At 45.8% G+C, this 17,733-nt stretch overlaps 1 long non-coding RNA gene across 1 annotated transcript; it reads left to right on the forward strand.

Annotated features, from left to right (window-relative positions):
• The first annotated feature begins 7,439 nt into the window (after nt 1–7,439).
• LOC310772481 lies at nt 7,440–8,420 on the forward strand. Its single transcript, XR_014552496.1, has 3 exons — nt 7,440–7,543; nt 7,624–7,725; nt 8,377–8,420. It is a non-coding gene; the product is annotated as an uncharacterized lncRNA (long non-coding RNA).
• Nucleotides 8,421–17,733: the final 9,313 nt, after the last annotated feature.

Raw genomic sequence — 17,733 nt, forward strand, 5'->3', positions numbered from 1 at the left:
AAAGTTGACCACAAATCTGCCCAAAAAAAATGGGACAACTTGAAGACCCAGTACAAGGTATTAATTGTTCTTGAGCATTAGTCACAGGCCACATGTCAGTACTGCAAGTGTATTGTGTTTACTTTATGCACTGTCCAATTGCCGTTTCTTCTAGAAACTGAAGGATCCACCAACCGGTCGTGGTACGGACCGTGGTGAGGCCACACCGGCCACCTGGCCTTGGTACAACCTGATGGACGAGGCCCTGGAGAAGAAGCGTTCAATAACGCCTGCGGTGGTTTGGGTCACGTTGCCGTTGGAGGGTGTGCCGAAGCCAGGAGCTGAACAGGAGCAAGGTGATGGAGGAGGAGCAGGTGTCAGTTGAGTTGGAGGACAAGGAGAGGGAGAGGCAGGAGAGCCACAAAGTAGGGATACATTGGTAGGGGTATATCGGCTATCTGCAAAAAAAGGTGCTGTTCACCAATTGCAGTGGCTGATATTTAGCTCAGTTGGGTCACATAATCTGTTTGTTTCATAATTACATTACAGTATGATTGAACTTGTACTCATTCAAAGATAGTGTGATCAAGCGCTCAAAATACTTTAAAACAGCTCCGATATTTGTTTATAATGAAGATTTATTTGTTTCCCTCACAAAAAAGGCATAAAAACATATCGGTATCAGCTATGGGCCAAATTGTTATCTTAAACATCGGTATTCCCCCAAAATTTTGCAATCGGTGCATCCCTACCAGAAAGAGCATAAGAAATGGCTCCAGCCTCACCACAGAGGAAGCGGTGTCGCCTGGCCGATCTGATTGAGGAGGAGATGGAGTGTAAAAGAGAGAGGCAGGGGCAGAGAAGAAGGGATCAGGTAGAGCGAACCGATAGACTTCTCTATAGAGAGATTTTTGGAAAGGCGTTGAGGTCCAATTTTTTTCCGAACTTATTTTTAGTTTAAAGGAGAACAATGCCAAATTATGTTGCACGTGATCTCACACATATGTGAAAACTGCAAACAGTTTTGCAGGCATTGATTTAGTTTGACAGTTATTGAGAGTTGGTCTGTGTTAAGTTGTGGAGGCAGTTAGGGTTGTGCCGATTGGTGATCGGATCGTATATTGCCGACTCAATGGCTGAAATGATGATTGATTTCCCCTAGCCGATCTCAGTCGCCCCCGTGTGTGGCTGCTCCTTGAGAGCAGCAGAGATGTGATGCAGCAGTGTGACGGAGCAGAGTGTGTGTTCAGACCAGACCATTAACTCATTCACCGCCAGTTTAGGACTGCCAATATTTAGCACAGGCCAAAGATTTTCATAATTGTTGGTCATCTTTCAAGACCCACAGTAAATTATCTATTAGCACCAGAGTGATTTGCAATACCTCAAAATGAAGATGTACGTCTCTGGGTTCACCAGGAAAAAAAAGTGAGCTTTTAGCATGTTCTGTACTCTACTTATAGCCATTTATATACACCCTGTTTTCCCCCAAAATGTCTCTCTGAGAAAAGAAATTGCAGAAAATGGCATTTATGTATTTATGCACACAATCTCATGCAGAACTCGCTCTCAATTCTTTTATTTTGAACTGTATTGACATCAGACATGTAAATATTATTCGTTAGGACACAAATGACAAAAAAAAAAAATATATATATATATATACACATGAAGTGCTTTTTTTTTTACATTCAACAATACAGTTTACTCGGTGTGAGTGTGCAGACAGACAGACAGACAGACAGACAGACACACCGACAGACAGACAGACAGACACACACACACACACACACACACACACACGATCCTTTTAGATTTCTAACCCCACATAGGATAAGCAATAACCACGCCCTGTGGCGCTGGGATTGGCCAGGAGCAACACTGGAGGGCACGCAGCCCAGCGATTACATGAACCAACTGAAGAGCTCTTGAGAAAGGACAGCGGGCTGCTCTGACTCCCGCTTCTGCCTTGTGCCTTGCTGTTGTGTGTTTATTTTGCACCCGTCCTCGTCCATGTCTCCCTGTCATATCCTCCCTGTGCTATCTGATCGTTCCCGTTTTCCCCTCGGCTATTCAACACGTCCTCACCGCCCTCGCAAACTGATCGATCATTTCCTCATTCCTCCGATGATCAAACACATCTCTTGATTACTTTCTCCCGTTTTCTCCTGGCTGGCACAGAGGAAGGCGACTCCAGCTCGTGCAGCGCGCCAAGGGCGTTTCAATGGCGTTTCTCCTGTCTGCACAAGGAAGCGTTACCCGTTTTGCTGCTTTTCCTCTTGCTCAATTTCAAAACAACAGCTGCGGTATGTGTTTGATCGCGTGCTGTCGGCTACCCTTTGAAGGCAGGGACCTGTGTCTGTGTCACAGGCTGGGCAAGTGTTTGCTGCAGGCGCTGCACCAATAAAAACAAAAACACGTCAAACACGTCATTGGCGGGGAGGGCTATTTCTGATAACACGTCAAAGACGTCATTGGCGGTGAATGAGTTAACAAACGCTACTAGCCTACTGCATTCAAACCAGCCAGTCAGAGGCTGTAATTAATCATCCTACCTGTCCATCTTGCAGTGCTGCAGGAGGATGAAAGCAATCCATTCCAGTCTGTCCAAACTTAATACCGATCTAATCCCAGTATGAGATGCAGGGAAATATCTTATAGTAGTTAGCTGATGTGTTTAGATCATTGTCACGTTGTCCAGACAGTCTTGCTATAGTATAGCGTTATATTTTACACGTTTGCTATATTTAAACTGCCATGATATTTCTTTGCGGAGATGACGGCGGGGATGAAAGTCGCTGTGTGGGGGGAGGCTCACTTTTAAAAGTCTGTAGGCTGAAGGGGGTTCCTATATGAAGGAAACCCCCGGGAGGCACGGGGAGAACATGCAAACTCCACACAGAAAGGCCCTTTTGACGACCCCACCCGGGCGGTGGGCACTCGAGGACATGCGGACGGGCACGCATTCCTTCAGTGTTCACAGCGTCCCAGGTGGGAATCGAACCCAGGACCTTCGAGCTGTGAGGCGACAGCGCTTACCACTGCACCACCGTACCCCCCCCAAAAAAAAAAATTTACTACTAGGGGTGGGAATCACCAGATGCCCACGATACGATACAAAAACGATACTTGAGTCACGATACGATAGTATTGCGATGTTGCAATATCGCCGATATTGCGATATATTGAATATTGCGATATATTGAATATTTCGATATATTGCGATTTCTTACTTTTTCAACTGCAAATGATGTCCCCAAAGGAAAAATTTGTCAACATCTGGTTTATATAAGAACAATTTTCCAGTCTGTACATCTGACTTCAACCATTTTATTGCAGCAACATTGTCAAGTAGACAGACCAACAACTTTCATAAAGTCATGTCATAGTTGCATGCACCTGACAAACTGAACTGTTTGTTACAGTCTACTTACAGTCCACCTTAACTGGATGTGTGTGTGTGGACTACTGTTCTTAGGTAGTTTTTGAACAATGCAACTTCACTTCACTTGCACAAAACATATTGTGCAGCCCATTCAGTAACTGGGGAATTTGTAAATTACTGTTATGACAAAACTGTTGCTGTTAAAACAAAATTAAAATATGCTACCGTTTGTTTACTGCTGGCCTTGGAACGAAAGTTTATAGTAGCCCGGTGGCCTGGCATGGCCTGCAATTTTTTTTTATTTTTTTTAACAAAATTATTAACAACAGCGATTGTTCGACCAACGTGAATCTCGTCGACCAAACAATCGACCTGGAGGGGGCAGCCCTAACACACACACACCCACTGTCTGACCACGCTTGCGATGACATCGTGCATTGGCGATGTCAAAGGGTGGCGATTGGACGATCTGACTGAGGTCAAGATCGCGCAACTCTAGAGGCAGTGATGTCATTCATGGACAAATTACATCAAAAGCTAGTTGTGCTAGCCAGTTAGCTAACAGTCTATGCAGAAACGGATCACAGATAATTTAGAGATCTTTCCACTCCATTTTTTCCCCAACCACAGATTTGGCTACTTGGCTACATCAACGAACTTCACATGTAGCTTTAGCTATTCACTCCCTGCTAACGTGAGCTCCTGTTGCCAAATCTCGCAAGAGTGAGAGACATGTCTTGAACAAAGTAAATGTTCTCCTGGTCTCTGTCTGAAAAATGCCATTTTAGTGTCAGTCAGAATGTTCAGAAGATATGTGGCTTGTGGAAAATGAGCCCAATATTTACTTTGATGACTGCGAAAGAATCTGTCATCATCATCTGTGATCATGTTCACTTCTCCCATTGACTCCAATTAGGGTTGCCAACTTCTTGAAATGGAAATAAGGAGGGGGGGGGGGGTTGTCGGTAGTGGACTTAAATATAACAATCACATAACTGCAATTGCTTCAGCTTCAACCATTTACACATTATTATTATTATTATTATTATTATTATTATTATTATTATTAACACAAGAAAACACTTTTGCGCATAGCCTATTCCTAGATTATCATCCAAGAATTTTATTTGGGCGTTGTAAAACAAAAGTTTCTCATTCTTAATAAAACAGCTGTATCAAAAAACAAACAGTAGGCTAGTGCAAACAGTATTTTGATATAGGTCTAAATAGCCTACTTCACATTTGCATGTAGGCCTACTTATTAAATTTTCTTTTAACAGTGCAAACAGCAACGTTACATAGGCTATTCTTTTGAACAGAACAAACCTGGTATGAAAGTTTAAATCATTAGTGCAAAAACATTTTAGATTTCAACTGAAATCATCTGAACACAACAAAAACAAATGGCATGCTACATTTGTATAGGTACAATGTAAATAGCCTACTCAATGTGCTGTCTTCAGAGGTTAGTTGAATCTAGCAACGCTGACAGCGCTTCATTGGTCGTGACTCAACAAACAGAATGAGAGGTGCAATCTAGGGTAGTTGAACGTAACAGGACACCCCAGACAGGGTGAGGGGCAGAGCAGCAGCGGCTGCGGGGTTTACTCGCTCAATCCAAATAGCCCTTCACTCTTTGCACTGCGTGTTTCTCCAATACGGGACAAAGGGCGTCCCGTATCGGTTCAATACGGAACATGTCTTTTTGTTTACAAATACGGGACGATTCCGTATTTTAAGGGACGGTTGGCAACCCTAACTCCAATAGACTCGGGTCCTGCTGCTGCTATTCTCCTAAGTGGGCGTGGCTGTGGCGAAAACCAGTTTTCAGGTGTCAAGGGGCGAGAGACCATTGGCTTGTTTGCAAACCATGTGATCATGCTGGGGGGAAAACTTTTTACGGTCAATGGGGGCAACCATGGATATATTAACTCATTGAGTGCCAAGGACGAGTATGTTCGTCAATTCGTTTAGTAACGTAGAGTGCCAAGGACGAGTATGTTCGTCAATTGCGTTTTTTGACGGTGGGACGTGGATCAATGCCTAATACATCTCCTGTAAAATTTTGGGGCATGTTGAATGTGTATAACCTATTTTACCGACCCATTAGGTGGCGACAGTGCTCTCCAGATTAGAGAAAGTTGAGTAAAAACAGCAGAAAAAGCCGTGATGAAACCATTGAATGGTTTGGCTTTTCGCTGTCGCGCTGGGAGCCGGCGCACAACGGTGGGGGGCTCCGAAAATAGACTCTGGGTGCAGCACACTTTGAAACGCGCAGCAGAAAGCCCAGAATCGGACGCAGCTTCATCCCAGCTCACAACCGAAACCCCAGAAACGAGTGAGCCCGATCCAGACTCCCCCGACGAGCGGCGGCCATCCGAACGTGGATCCGCAAGCAGCAGAGCGAGCAAAGCCACCAGAGACACACCCACGGAGGAGGAGTTTGGAGTTGAGGGGGGTGGGGGTGCTGTTATATTGAAGGAAATTACTGTTCAGATGTTTCAGGTCAGAAAATATTAGTTTCAGAGTCAGTGATTTGCTTGAAATGCTTAATTTCACAAAAGGCTCAATATCTCAGCTTTCTAGATGGAAACGCCTGTTTTTGCTGTTTTTGACCTATCTTCTCCGGCTGATAACTAAAGAACGGAAAATGATATCAATAAACTTTTTTTTGCTGCTGATACAATAGAGTCTCATCGTTCTTTGTGCGTGTTCGCTGTTTACATAGTAATATCACACAATATTCTGTGGGCCTCGAGAAATCACTGAAAACGCTCTGAAACTCTGGCACTGGGAGCGTCCGTTCTCCAAAAGTGGCTGGCACTCAATGAGTTAAGGGGGGCAACCGGCAGCAGGCTGCATAGGAAGCGATAGGAAAGCACTAGCAAAATTGGACAAGTTGCTGGAAAAATCACTTCTCTTCATTGTATATGGATCATATCCTATATGTTTTGCAATCTTCTGGCGATACCTGCAGCGTGTAGCGGCATCCAACACTCTTGCATACTTGCTTTCCTCCATTCTCCATAGTGGCTCTGGGAGCGATGTATGTATTTAGCAGACAGGACAGACAGCTGCTATGTTGTGAATGATGAATATGAATCAATCACCACTGGTGACTCTACTCACCAGTAATAATGAACTACAGCAGTGTTCAGCAACCTATGACATGGGTGCCACCTCTGGCACGCGAAGGGGTAACCAGTGGAACAACAGAGCAGAGCACAGTAGCAATATGTGTGCAATTGAAATTGTTTTTTGTAGAAATGTTGAAGTGCCCTGCCAAAGTCAAATTACTATGTCACAGCCATTTGCAGTTTCACTATACAAGATACATACATACTCTTGCAGACACTTATGAAAACAAGAGGTTTAAACACTCAGTCTCCCTGAGACTGAGTCAGCCGATAGGTTAACTGTGCCTTAGCTGAGCCGCATGTAATGTGCAAGTCGACTTAATATAATTCCAGTGTGCAATAACTGCAATTTGTCACGTACTGTACATTCTACTTTATTCTACTTTATTCTACTTTACTCTACTTTATTTTAGTTTACTCTATTGCATTTTACTGCATTTTACTTATTGTATTGACTGTTTACGTTTAGGGAGATACTGTGTGATACTGTGTTATGCTATGTGTGTTATGTGGATATTCATGCCTGAGTGCGAGCAGCTGTAACTTGTCCCAATTTCCCCCCGGGGATCATTAAAATCTTTCTGATTCTGATAAACACATAACCTGTATAATACATGTATAATTCAACATATTATGTAAGCCATTTGTGTCTCTAACCACGCTGTAGACCAGTTTATGCAGGAGGCGTCTCGTCCATTTGGCTAATGAGGTTATCCTTCTGCAAGAGGAAACTATTTTGATTGCGAATATCTGAATTTGCTTTTCCTCCTCGCAGGCTACTCCTCTCCTACTCAGGATACAGTTTTGTCCACACAGTCTCTTCCTCACGAAGCAAAACCAAGGCAGAAGTACAGGAGTGAATGCAAAAGATACAGAACAGAATCAGTTTCAGACAGGGACAACCAAGAGGAAGGAGAATCTGATCACAGCAGAGAGGAGGCGGCTGATGAAGCAGAGCAGAGCGATGATGATTGGACTCCAGAGGGCTCTAGCAGAAGAAGTGAAGTCCTGGGGAAGGATCTGGTCCCTTTGAAGCACCCAGGTATGGCAGCACCCACTTGAAGACACCCATGAAAATATTTTGCTTCCCCACCGGAATTGTGCACACCAGTTTCTTTATAGTTCCATGCAGGCTGATCATACAAAGGATGGACAAGACTATGGACTACACACAGCCAGGACTGGAGGATAGCAGTATGGCAGACACTGCGCTCACCTTTAAGTGTAAGTGAAGTTTGTTTTTCACCATGCTTTAAATGATTACCTGTCTTTACTTAAGTTTCCATGTAGGAGCCAAATTTGGTCCGGTATTATTTCCTGTGATTATTATGTGTAATGCAGTGTATGTCCTTGGGGTGTCGCTGTACCATATTACCTGTGCTCAGGTAATCTATATAGGTACCGGCTTGACTATGGTTCACCAGGTGTTTTGACACCGGAAGGGCAAAGGGTTTTTGACCGCTTCGCTGTGGCGCTAACATTTGGTGTGCTCTGGTTTTTGTATCGTGGACAAGAAAATGGACTGTATTCACATTCGTGCACTGGAGCAATAAATGCACTGTTTCTGCAAAGCAAAGGACTGCCTCGATCGTTTCTCTACACAACACACAACAATATGGTATCGTATTGAACATCAACAGAGCAAGCGCGTCAGCCAAGCTAGCCTATCCGGTGGTTAAACAACTCAGACTGGGCTCCTTTAACAATCCATTTGTTGGTTGAATATGTAAGGTTATCAATAAGAAATAGGTTTGGTAACATTATTTGTTAGCTGATAATAACGTTAGCTATACAATCATGTTTTGGCTTTAGCTAGCGGCAGCAACTGCCCGCTCACTGTCTAAATGACAGTGTGGCAACTGATTTATTTTACAGGGACAAAACAACATACGGCGAGGCTGATAAAGGCCAGGATGCGGCTCAAGCAGATTTTTACGGGGGACAGGAATTCGGCCGTCAATGGATGGAAGTAGGTTACACACCTAATACAACAGTGAACAACACAGATAACAGCTAAAGGTCTTCTTGATAAGTTACAAGTTGCACAAAACAAGGCAGCTAGGCTGGTCCTTGGGTACTCCCCTAGGTCTAGCATAGCTGACATGCATACACGTCTCACATGGCTCTCTGTTGAGCAGAGACTATCATCCATCCTACTTTTACATTTTCACAAAGTTATTCATACCCAAACTCCTGGTTTTCTTTTCAACAGCATTATTTATAGCTCAAGTACTCACACACACTCCACCAGAGGGGCTAATAGGGGTCAATTGATTTTGCCTAGACCCAACACCAACTATATGAAGAAGACTGTCATATACAGATCTATAATGGCCTGGAATTGTCTACCAGGAAATATTTCCTCCATTCATGGGAGGGTTGGTTTTAAAAGGAAGTTAAGATCCCATCTGCACTCACAAACACCAGCAAACACTTTGACACAACTTTGAATTTCATGTTTTGAATAGTACAGTGTCTTTGTAGATCAGTTGATGTCTGCGCAATAGGCCAGCTACATAACTAGCTGACCAAACTATTGTTGTTTTTCTATCCTATTTTGTATCGGTTTTTACTCTGTTTTTCTGTGATTTTCCTGTATTGCAATGCATTTACTATTTCTTATCATTTTAATATGGTATTTTACTACTGCACTTTACTGTCTACAGTTTACAATTGCTTGTAATGTAATGTGTATTGTGTTTGGACTAGGGATGTTCATCAATTATCGAAAATCGATAATTGATCATTAAGGATTGGAATCGATCCTGTGGCATTTGGATCGATTTTTTAATTATTAAAAAAAAAAAAAAAAAAATTTGGACTAGGTTTGGGTGGAATTCGTTCCTCCTCGCCCCAGTCCATTGCACAGCCAACTAACGTGAGGTGGAGCTTCATATAGCCTCTAGTTTTCTGGCTGGGCACGGGCCTTTGTGCCAACAAAACTGTTTTAAACATGGGAAATTCACACCGGCATGCACCGGGGACAGCAGTGTTGGAGAGGAGACACATTGAAATAAAGAGTTAATTGAGAAGAACACGTTGTCTTTCGTATTTTCTGCCATAGGCATTCATTTTGTAAAAAAAAAAAAATTGAACATTTTCTAAGTATTAATATGATCGATAATTGATCGATAATTTTCACCGATTATCGATTTTGGAAAATTTTCAAAATGAACATCCCTAGTTTGGACCCCAGGAAGACTAGCGCTCATTTTGGCGGCGGCTAATGGGCATCCTTTTAAATAAATAAACAAATAAATAAAGATTATTATGCTCTGGATGAAGCTTCAGGAAGGACAGAATAGCTAGTAACGTTATGGCCAGTTCTCCTACAGTCAAGAGACTGTTGCATTGGTCACAGAAAGAGCAGTGTTCCTAATATTTTCTGAACCTGAAACAAGGGTTACTTGTCAACAGATACCATTGCGTCGTAGTTCTCTTTCCCATAATACACCAGAGTGTACAGCACACTAGCAACACCCACTTTTTAATGATAAAAACACAAAGTTGTAAGTTGCAAATCATTAGTAGTACTACATTTTTGTGGTATTTCTGTTTGTGTTTTGCAGTCAAGTACTAGCTGAGATTGGGCTGGAGGGTAAAGTTGACCACAAATCTGCCCGAAAAAAATGGGGCAACTTGAAGACCCAGTACAAGGTATTCATTGTTCTTGAGCATTAGCCACAGGCCACATGTCAGTACTGCAAGTGTATTGTGTTTACTTTATGCACTGTCCAATTGCCGTTTCTTCTAGAAACTGAAGGATCCACCAACCGGTCGTGGTACGGACCGTGGTGAGGCCACACCGGCCACCTGGCCTTGGTACAACCTGATGGACGAGGCCCTGGAGAAGAAGCGTTCAATAACGCCTGCGGTGGTTTGGGTCACGTTGCCGTTGGAGGGTGTGCCAAAGCCAGGAGCTAAACAGGAGCAAGGTGATTGAGGAGGAGCAGGTGTCAGTTGAGTTGGAGGACAAGGAGAGGGAGAGGCAGGAGAGCCACAAAGTAGGGATACATTGGTAGGGGTATATTGGCTATCTGCAAAAAAAGTGCTGTTCACTGATTGCAGTGGCTGATATTTAGCTCCGTTGGGTCACATAATCTGTTTGTTTCATAATTACATTACAGTATGATTGAATTTGTGCTCATTCAAAGATAGTGTGATGAAGGGCTCAAAAGACTTTAAAACAGGTCAGTTATTTGTTTATAATGAAGATTTATTTGTTTCCCTCTCAAAAAAGGCATAAAAAACATATTGGTATCAGCTATGGGCCAAATTGTTGTCTTAAACATCGGTATTCCCCCAAAATTTTGCGATCGGTGCATCCCTACCAGAAAGAGCATAAGAAATGGCCCCAGCCTCACCACAGAGGAAGCGGCGTCGCCTGGCCGATCTGATTGAGGAGGAGATGGAGCGTGAAAGAGAGAGGCAGGAGCAGAGAAGAAAGGGATCCGGTAGAGCGAACCGATAGACTCTTCTCTATAGAGAGATTTTTGGAAAGGCGTTGAGGTCCAATAGTTTTTCGAACTTATTTTTAGTTTAAAGGAGAACAATGCCAAATTATGTTGCACGTGATCTCACACATATGTGAAAACTGCAAACAGTTTTGCAGGCATTCATTTAGTTTGACAGTTATTGAGAGTTGTTCTGTGTTAAGTTGTGGAGGCAGTGATGTCATTCATGGACAAATTACATCAAAAGCTAGTTGTGCTAGCCAGTTAGCTAACAGTCTGAGCAGAGACGGATCGTGGATAATTTAGAGATCTCTAGTCTCCACTCCATTTTTTCCCCAACCACAGAACAATGAACAAAGTACATTTTCTCCTAGTCTCTGTCTGAAAAATGCCATTTTAGTGTCAGTCAGAATGTTCAGAAGATATGTGGCTTTGCGGAAAATCAGCCCAATATTTACTTTGATGACTGCGAAAGAATCTGTCATCATCATCTGTGATCATGTTCACTTTTCCCATTGACTCCAATAGACTCAGGACCTGCTGCTGCTATTCTCCTAAGTGGGCGTGGCTGTGGCGAAACCTGTTTTCAGGTCACGTCACGGGGCGAGAGACCATTGGCTTGTTTGCAAACCATGTGATCATGCTGGGGGGCAACTTTTTACGGTCAATGGGGACCATGGATTTATTAAGGGGGGCAGCAGGCTTCATAGGAAGCGATAGGAAAGCACTAGCAAAATTGGACAAGTTGCTGGAAAAATCACTTCTCGTCATTGTATATGGATCATATCCTATATGTTTTGCAATCTTCTGGCGATACCTGCAGCGTGTAGCAGCATCCAACACTCTTGCATACTTGCTTTCCTCCATTCTCCATAGTGGCTCTGGGAGCGATGTATGTATTTAGCAGACAGATTCAAGATTCAAGATTTTTATTGTCACTCCATGGTACAAGTATCACGTGTGAAATTCTTGTGCTGTAGACTCCGTTTACGACATAGTACAAATATAACAATGAGTGCATAAGCAATAAGGCAATAAGCAATAGCAACAATAAGCAATAAGGCAGTATAGTGATAAGACAGTCCGAGACAGTGGCATATTCACTGCACATAGGTGCACATGTCATGTGCATACGTTAGGCGTGCTTAAACATTTTAAATTCGACGTATTTGACATACAGGTGCAAATAGCATGTACCTTATTAAACATACAATTAAACATTAGACATACGTAATGGTAGCAGCTGCAGTACGGTACGGTACGACTACTACACTATTTGTGTATGTTAAGGAGTCTCGTGGCCTGCGGGAAGAAACTGTTCCTCAAGCGATTTGTGCGTGCTTTTGGAACCCTGTATCTCCTCCCTGAGGGTAGCAGGGAGAACAGGCTGTTGTGGGGATGATTTGTGTCTTTGATGATCTTCAGGGACCTCCTGAGGCACCGCTGGTTATACAGTTCATGCAGTTCTGGCAACTCACATCCTGTTACGTGCTGGGCCGCGCGCCTCACCCTCCGTAGCGCCCTGCGGTCCATGGTGGTACAGTTCCCGTACCAGGTGCTGAAGCCGCCAGTCAGCAGGCTTTCAATGGTGCCTCTGTAGAAGTCCCTGAGGATTTCTTTCCTTAGCCCAAATTTCTTCAGGCGCCTGAGTCCGTGTATTCGCTGTTGGGCCTTTTTGACAACAGTGGCGGTGTGACCGGCCCAGGTCAGGTCCTGGTGGATGTTGACTCCCAGGTACTTGAAGCTGTCCACCCTTTCCACCACTGTGCCGTTGATGGTGATTGGGGGGTGTGCGCCCCCCCCTCTCCTGTAGTCCACAATGATCTCCTTGGTCTTGGAGACGTTCAGAGAGAGGTGGTTGTCCTGGCACCATTGTTCCAGGGCCCTCACCTCCTCTCTGTAGGCCGTCTCGTCGTCCCCCGAGATCAGCCCCACGACTGCTGTGTCGTCTGCAAACTTCACGATGGTGTTTGAGGTTTGAGTCGCCACGCAGTCATGGGTGTAGAGGTCGTACCAGAAGGGGCTGGAGACGCACCCCTGGGGCACTCCTATGCTGATGGTCAGTGGGGAGGAGGTGAGGTTGCCCACCCTCACCACCTGGCGGCGGTCTGTCAGGAAATCCAGGATCCAGTCGCACATTGCCGTGTTTAGTCCCAGATCCCTGAGCTTGCGTACCAGCCTGGAGGGTACTATGGTGTTGAATGCTGAGCTGTAGTCCACGAACAGCATTCTTACATATGTGTCCTTCCCCTCCAGGTGGGACAGGGCGGTGTGGAGCACGTGTGCTACTGCGTCCGCTGTGCTCCTGTTGGGGCGGTATGCGAATTGTAGCGGGTCGTGGTCCGGGGGGAGTGTGGGGCGGATCTTTGATATGACCAGCTTTTCAAAGCACTTGCTGGCTATTGGTGTGAGGGGGGGTGGGGAGGGGGGGGTGGTGGGGGGGAGGAGAGAGGGGAGGAGGGGTGGTGGTGGTGAGAGGTGGCTGAGGGAGGAGGGGGGTAGGAGAGGAGGGGAGGCGCTCTGACAGAGGGGTCGAACCTGGCGTAGAATGCGTTGAGTTCGTCTGGCAGGGTGGGAGACGCGTTGGCTTTTTGCTGTTTTTCTCCTTTAAAGTCTGTGGCAGCATGCAGTCCCCTCCACAGGTCTCTGGGGTTGTTGGAGTCCAGTTTTGCCTCCAGCTGCCTTCCATATTCTCTCTGCGTTTTTTTTTATTGTAACTCGGAGGGCGTATTTCGTCTGCTTGTATTGTTCTGGCGTCCCGGACTTGAAGGCTGTTGTCTGGGCGTGAAGTGCAGCCCTGACCTCACTATTGATCCATGGTTTCTGGTTCGGCATTGTTTTAACTGTTTTTGTGGGGACTATGTCCTCTGTGCAATGTTTAATAAAACATGACACCGTTTCAGCGTATTCTTCCAGGTCTCCTGTGTTGAATTCTCTCCATGTCACTTGGTCAAAACAGTCTCTCAGGATGTCATCTGATTCGTCTGACCAGCGTTGGGCGGTTCGGTGGACTGGGGGGTGGAGTTTGAGCTTTGGTTTGTGTTTGGGGACGAGCCAGATGGAGGCGTGGTCCGATTTGCCGAATGGAGGTCGGGGTGTTGCTTTGTAGCATCCAGCAATGTCAGTGTAACATTGGTCCAGTGTATTTTTGCCTCGTGTGCTACAGTGTATATTCTGGTGGAGGGTGGGCATTCTCTTCCTCAGGTTCGCTCTATTAAAATCCCCTGCGACCACCATCGCCGTTTCCGGCTGTCTTGCTTTCTGTGCGCTGATCGTGTGGTCCAGTTCTCTGAGAGCGTTCTTTGTGTCTGCCTGTGGTGGAATATACACAGCAGCTAGAGTCACTGAGGTATATTCCCGCGGACTGTGGTGTGGTACACACTGAATCATGACATATTCCAGGTCTGCTGAGCAAAACGTCCCGATATTAGTGTTGTTGGTACTCCAGTTCTTATTAATCATCAAACAAACACCGCCCCCTCTTTTCTTACCCGGACGTTTTGGGTCGCGATCAGATCTGTGCAGGCTAAATCCAGGTATTGTGATGGTGTGGTCTGCTGTCTCAGGTGAGAGCCAGGTTTCAGTGAAACACATAACGTTGCAGCTCGCTATGTCCTTTTGGAACTGTGCCCATGCTCTTAATTCACACATCTTGTTCTCAATCGATTGAACATTAGCCAGCAGTACACTCGGTAAAGGTGGTCAAGTCAAGTCAAGTTTATTTATATAGCCCTAATTCACAAGCATGTCTCAGAGGGCTTCACAGAAAGTATGTCTAGCTAATTCTAGCTAACACACAGTAACAAGAATATACAGAATAAAGATAACATTTGAACAATTGATAATATAGAAAATATAGGAATGAGGGGAGAGCAGAGGAGAGCGCAGGAGAAGGGAGAATAGCAGGGGGAATGTGAGAGAGTGATGGGGTGGGGAGGGTATAGGAGGTGGGGAGGAGCAAGAGGAGAGAGCAGGAGAGGGGAAGGGAGCAGGGGGAGGGAGGAGGTGGGGAGAGAATGAGCAATATAGACGGAGGAGAGGGGGGAGGTGGGGAGAAGATAGGAGGAGGAGGAGGAGAGAAGGAGAGATGGGGGTGCAGGGGAGGGAGAGCCAGGGTAGAGAAGCAGGGGGAGCGTCCCACATCCCCCCCCCCCCCCCCCCCCCCCCCAGAGGGGACAGAGAGGAGGAGAGAACAGAGAAGGAGAGGTGGGAGGGTGCAGGGGAAGGAGTGCAGGGGGAGAGGAGGAGAGAACAGAGAAGGAGAGGTGGGAGGGTGCAGGGGGAACGCGGGAGGAGGAGGCGGGGGAGGGAACAGACCTCTCCGCCCCCTCCCCCCCCCCCCCCCGAGAGGACAGAGGGGAGGAGAGAGCAGAGAAGGAGAGGTGGGGGGGTGCAGGGGAAGGAGTGCAGGGGGAATGTGAGAGAGGGGAGAGGACAGGGAGGAGGAGAGAACAGAGAAGGAGAGGTGGGAGGGTGCAGGGGAGGGAGAGCAGGGGGAGCGGGGGAGGGAAGAGCATGGAAAGAGAGGGTGCGGGGGGGAGGAGTGGGAAATGTGGGAGAGTGGGGAACAGGAGGGGGAAGAGAAAGAGAGGGGGGGGGGAAGATCAGACAACTGACTACTCTAAGCATTAACCAGAGCTAACTGGGACATAGTATCTAGCTAGTCTACAGCCTAATCTGGCCTATCCTACTCTGCTCTAGTCTGATCTTTGCCTGAACACTAACAGGTCAGCCTTAGGCTGTAGCTAATCTATCGCCTACCTAAACTGTTCTAAACCAACCGGCAGCCCTCGACCAGTGATGAAGAGCACCGATGCCCCCCGCCCCGCCCCCCCCCCCCCCCCCACATAAGGCGTGGGAGAGAAGGCCGGGCCGGGACACAGCGGCGTCCCCACACCCCCAGTGAACGCAAGAAAACCTTTCCACCAAGACCTTTTTGGTCTGTTTGCCCGTCTCCGTAGGCGGACGGTAAATCCTCCTCGCCTTCCTCTTCTCCGCCGCTGCTGCTTGAGTTCGGGGAACTCGGCGAGGTCTGGTGCCAACCAGTCCTGGTTGGGGTGATTTTGCTGTTTATTCATGATGTTTATTAGCGCGTCCCTGTCGTATCTGTACGTGGTAGCGCTGGTTAGAGTCCTGATGTTGATATCCTTGTCGATATTCTCCATTTGGCGCGCAGCGAGAGCACACAATAGTCCCCGTCTTTGTTCGCTGCGCGCTGTTGTCCTCTGTGCTCTTTTCCGCAAAAGTGCAAATACGCTACTATGTGCACTATATAAAATATGTTGATATATACACACTGGATATTTACAAAGCGAATAGACGCAACAAAATTATAAACAAAACGAAATTACTCTAAGAAAAAAGCCTATATCCTACGAGGTTCACGGAGCCCTACAGCTAGTCGCCCTCTCTCTCCCGGGGCGGCTTTAGCTCAGGAGGTAGAGCGGGTCGGCCAATGACGCAAGGGTTGGCGGCTCGATCCCCGCTCCCTCCCAGCTGCTGTCGCTGTGTCCTTGGGCAAGACACTTAACCCTCCTTGCTCCCGATGGTGTGTAGGCACCCTGCGTGGCGGCAGGTGTATGAATGGGTGAATGTAGACTATCTACTGATTGTAAAGCGCTTTGGATAAAAGCGCTATATAAATGCAGGCCATTTACCATTTACCATAATTTTTTTTATAGCTCAAACTTGACCTTTGACCCTTATTTGGAAGTTGCCATACTCTGGCTTTGCATTGTCTGCAAAATAATAAGGGGTGATGCCAAGCAAAAAGACAGTAACTTCAATTTGATCCTTCACTTGGTTGCTTATCACTATATAAAACCAATATATATGATAATAATGATAACATAAGCTATTTTCACACATGAACTCCGGATCAGGTGAGGGTTGCTCCCCACTGAGCCTGCCCCGGATGATACGTGAAGTGTACCCTTTCACACATGAGGCATGTTGCATTCTCACATGAGTAGCACCGCCGCAGAGTTTGTAAAGTAGAGAGGGGGCGGGGGTGGGGGAATTTGGGCATGACCACACAATGGGGAGTTGTGAAAACTAAAAATACATATTGGGCGATAACTGCCTAACGTTCACGGCATATAATCATTTGCGCATAACGTTAGTAAGTAATTAATTAAACAACCCTACAACTCACGCCCAGATGCATCGATTTCCTCGAGTCGCAAGCACTACAAACAAAACAGGTCTTTGCTATGTTCAGTCCTAAAATGCATCAAACCTACTAGAATTATACAGAATACAGGAAGCTATACGTTTTTACCTTCAAAATAAAATAAATGTTGTATTACTTAGTAACAAAAAATCAGAATGTCGACTCACTAGTCACTACGGGTTAAAATTGACTTTTCGAAGGGAGCAGATATTCTTCCAGTTTATCTCCGTTCTGTATCTTTCGAAACACACAAAAAACATTACACGTGCATTTACTTTATTTAATTGCCATTATTGCGAAGGTTATACCCGGAAGTTTTCGTTTTATACTGCCTGACTTGACGCTACTTGGAATTTGCGGTTCTGCCATTGAATCTTCACAAACGCTGTGTAAACGTTAAATCAAAGACATGAACGCAACCAGATCTAGATACCCTACCTAGCGATGTCCAATACTGGGAAGCGGGACAACCCTCGCGTCCAAAAATGCTTATTAAATGTGTGTGCTGTGCGAAGCAGACATGAAATCAGATCAGAGCCATGAGCCTTTCAATCCAGCAATCCAGCAACATGTTGGCTGTCGCACACGGAGCAGGTTTGAGCTTCA

This window comes from Poromitra crassiceps (genome assembly GCF_964638095.1).
Source record: "Poromitra crassiceps genome assembly, chromosome: 2".
Taxonomy (NCBI): Eukaryota; Metazoa; Chordata; class Actinopteri; order Beryciformes; family Melamphaidae; genus Poromitra; species Poromitra crassiceps.